Source organism: Lipotes vexillifer, unplaced genomic scaffold (assembly GCF_000442215.2).
Source record: "Lipotes vexillifer unplaced genomic scaffold, Lipotes_vexillifer_v1.1 scaffold834, whole genome shotgun sequence".
In the NCBI taxonomy this organism is placed as follows: Eukaryota; Metazoa; Chordata; class Mammalia; order Artiodactyla; family Lipotidae; genus Lipotes; species Lipotes vexillifer.
In genome coordinates this window covers 323,166-327,394 of record NW_006792311.1, presented here as the reverse complement: position 1 = coordinate 327,394, position 4,229 = coordinate 323,166, and the positions used below count along the sequence as shown (strand labels likewise).

General features: G+C 40.5%; 1 pseudogene; it reads left to right on the top strand.

The window, feature by feature from the left end:
• Positions 1 to 1,254: 1,254 nt before the first annotated feature.
• Positions 1,255 to 1,653, top strand: LOC103080621 (40S ribosomal protein S12 pseudogene; annotated as a pseudogene).
• Positions 1,654 to 4,229: the final 2,576 nt, after the last annotated feature.

The window sequence follows — 4,229 nt, the reverse complement described above, 5'->3', positions numbered from 1 at the left end:
CTATATGTCAATTATATCTCTACAAAACTAGAAAGAAAAAAATAAAAGCAATATTTTTAAACTGTATTTGAGGAAAGTATTGCATTGATATTTCCTCTCCCAGAGGGGAAGCAATCACAAAACAAGTACAGTTTTATCATTAATCAGCAGGAGCTGTATTTTGATTTTTAAGATGATCATTAAAAATAAAACACAATGCATCATCCCACTGCTCTAAGAGCACTGTTGTAGATTACATTCTTCAGGAAGTAATCTGAGGGCAACTCACTTAGTATCAATATAATCTTTGTAAAAAGGAGAAAAAAACAGTAAAGATAAAACACAGCAAGCACAAAAAATTCAATGGCAGAATGATAACATGACCAATAATTAGTGGGTAAAAAAATCAGTTTATCCAAAACATCAGGGAGAACACAAGGTGCTTCCCTGGTGGCGCAGTGGTTGAGAATCTGCCTGCCAATGCAGGGGACATGGGTTCAAGCCCTGGTTTGGGAAGATCCCACATGCCGCGGAGCGGCTAGGCCCGTGAGCCACAATTACTGAGCCTGCGCGTCTGGAGCCTGTGCTCTGCAACAAGAGAGGCCATGATAGTGAGAGGCCCGCGCACCACGATGAGGAGTGGCCCCCACTTGCCACAACTAGAGAAAGCCCTTGCACAGAAATGAAGACCCAACACAGCCAAAAATAAATAAATAAATAGCACAAGATGAAAGCAATCTGCAGATTATATTATTGTTTACTAATTTCACTGTCATATGAAATCAAAACATATTTCCTTCACATTCACAAATTTTAATAAATAAAACTAAAATCTTTTTTCAGATAGAGATTGATGTTTGTAAATGTTAGATATAAAGAGCAAAAACCATAACTAGCTCTATTTAAACAAACTATGACTTTTCTCTTTGTTAAATTAAATGCTGTTATTTGAATTAATGTTACAATTTTCACACCTTCAAAAAATAGATATCAAGAGGGACCTGGACTAACAAATCATACTAATTTGGCTCTTTTTCCCTTTTGTTATTTTTCTCCCCACTATACTAGTGATTCTCAAATGCAGTCTTGCATTTGCAGTCCTGCATTCTCAAATGCAGTCTCAAACGCAGTCCTAGTGATTCCTGATGCAGTAGCATCAGCTAGGAATCATCTAGGATTCTGTTAGAAAGGAAAACCCTTGCTGTTTCCCTGACACCACAGTGGAGGCAGAGGCTCGGGTGCATTCAAGATTGGCAGCACCCATAACCCACCACCATGGTCAAGGAAGGCATTGCTGCTGGAGGTGTAATGGACATTAATACTGCTTTACAAGAGGTGTTGAAGACCATCTACCTCCACGATGGCCTAGCACATGGAACTCACAAAGCTGCCAAAGCCTTAGACAAGTGCCAAGTCCATCTCTGTGTGCTTGCATCCAACTGTGATGAGCCTATGTATGTCAAGTTGGTGGAGGCCCTTTGTGCTTAACACCAAACCAACTTAATTGAGGTTGATGACAACAAGAAACTAGAGGAATGAGTAGGTCTCTGTAAAACTCACTGAGAGGGAAAACCTAATAAAGTGGTTGGTTGAAGTTGTATGTTGGTTAAGGACTACGGCAAAGAGTCTCAGGCTAAGGATGCCATTGAGGAGTACTCCAAATGCAAGAAATGAACAAATGAAAAACTTAGCTAAGAAAGAAAGAAAGGAAGGAAGGAAGAAAGAAAGGCAAATTTGGGGACCTTACCTCAAGACCTCCTGAATCAGAATCACTGGGGTTAGGGCCCAGTAACAACTCTCCAAGTGGTATTGATGCACACACAGGTTTGAGAACCATACTCTCGGTTGTTGGATCCCAGTACAGGTCCATCTCAAGTCTCCTCAGCTTTTCCATGTTCTACTAGTTTTGATCTAAAGGACGGGAGAGTGAAAATGGCTTGCAAATGGAATCCTATAACCACTCATATCTGCTACTCCTCCGGCTCACGACCAACTGCCTAACCCATGTGTAGACTTAACATAGTAGCACATGAGGCATCTACTCATGTAGTCCTCACTCAGCTAAAGCTCAAGGACTGATATTGCAGGATGAGGATGGAGAGGGATACTATTTTTCACAAGAAGAATTACAGAGCAATTGACTCCTAAACTATGTGTATGTATAATATCAGTTGCAATAACATCTTAAATATATTTTAAAAAGAGATCCATTAGAACCTTCACTTATAGAACATTTGCTTACATATCAATAGAACACGTCTTTGTATAATGATGGGGAATAAAATGTCATGGAAATAAGTGCACTCTCAGAGTGTGATGAAAATTCACCTACAAATACTGAAGCACATGAGCACACTGCTTTCAGTTTCTTTCTGTTTGGACTTAACCCCTGCTTGGTCAAAGAAATTAGAAAAATTAGAGCTGTATAAAGTAACAAGTCTCTTCCCAATTAAAAACCATTTTAAATAACAAAGATGTAACCAGTGAATCAAAACACTGCTATATGCACTGCACTGTGATAAGCACTGATGAGGAGAGGCTATAAATTAAAAAAGCAAAAACAAAAATCCCCACAACCCTAGAATAGCCACTGTAGATTTACAGATATTCAGAGGATGAAACAACAGTGTGAGCTGAGATGAGATGTAGAAACTGAACTGGTCTTTGAAGGAGGGATGTGTAGGGAGATGGGTATGAAAATTCCAGACAGGCAAATGCCATGAGCAAAGACCTTGAATACACTTGGCACATTTGGAGAATAATTGAATAGACTGATTTAGCTGGAGTGGGACATCCATATAAGAAGGATTGGAGAGGTAGATTAGGTCCATTTTACTGTGGCCTTAAGTGTCAGGCCGGGGCACCTGACTTTTCTGAGAGCAATGGGGAACCATTTAAAATTCTAGGGACATGATGAAAGCAGTATTTTAGGAAGACTGATTTGACTAAATGTGTAGAGTAAATTACAGTTGGGCTTCTCAAGCTATCAAATGAATATGAAATCACCTGGGATTCTCTGATTCAGTAGGTCTGGGAAGGCTGAGATCCTGCATTTCTAACACACTCCTAGTGATGCCTAGACGGCTGGTCCTCAGGCAGTACTTTGAGTAGTGGGGGATCATGATGTGGTTTTAAATTCAAGATATCCATTGAGGCATAATATTGAAATAGGGAGAGAAAGCATGCCATAAAGAAAAAAATAATTTTTTACAAGTTTATTATTCTAGTCTGTTCAATTTGTTTGCAAGGAGCAGTCATTTCTCACTCAACCAGCTGACATAAAAAGGGAGACTATAAAAAAAGAACATAGGAGAAATTCATAGAAACAAATGCAGACAGTATGGTAGAATGTCTCTAGGAAATGGAAAGGGAATAGACACTGCTCTCTCCATGTCTCTGACTATATGCTTTCCTGTCTCCTTCTGCTTCCTTCTCCTGCTTACTCAGCAGTTTGCCCATTAGGACTCTCAGTCCTGACTCTAAATAACTTTAAGTTCAAGCATGCAACACCATCTTACTGCAGGCTCTTAAATCTCAGTATATATTCTCAGGAGAGAACCAGATTGGACCAGTCTTTGGATTGGTCCCAGGGTCAGGAGTCCATCTCTAGTTCAGGCATCTGTTACCTGGACAGAGAGAGAGTCTTTCATATAATATTTCAGGGACTGTGAGTGAAATGAGGAGGGAGAGTTGGGGATGGCAGGCAAATTGATCAACAGATCTAAAATGACTGGTGGGAGAGAATCTCGGGTTCAGCTGAGGCCTCTATTGTTTGCACAAGATGTCAAGTATTTTCCATGTTTTTCTGAACATTTTAAAAACATTGAAAAACCAGTCTTATCAGCCTTAAGTTATGACCCACCTCCAGACTACATGAGTTGGTGAAAAATTCACTGAGGCTGAATAAGCAGGTGGTGAAAAATTCACTGAGGCTGAATAAGCAGAATGTTTTTCTGTTCCCAGCATCTGTGCATTCCTCCCCCAACCCCCCCTACAAGAGACTGGAGAGGGGAGTTCCTACCCCTCAAATGAGGGAGTTTTCCAGAGACTCATTTGGAGAACTTGACTTGTGTCTCCTAGAATTTGGGGGTACATGGGAATTGCAGTTGCACTTTGGAAAGTCTAAAAGTGAAAGACTGTGGCTGTATCATTTAGAGATGGCAGAGCAGAGGAAGGGAGGGAAGGACAGAAGGAGAGAGATGCAGTCCCAGGAGTAAACTACATTCATACTGATGTGGAGCGGGGAGTGG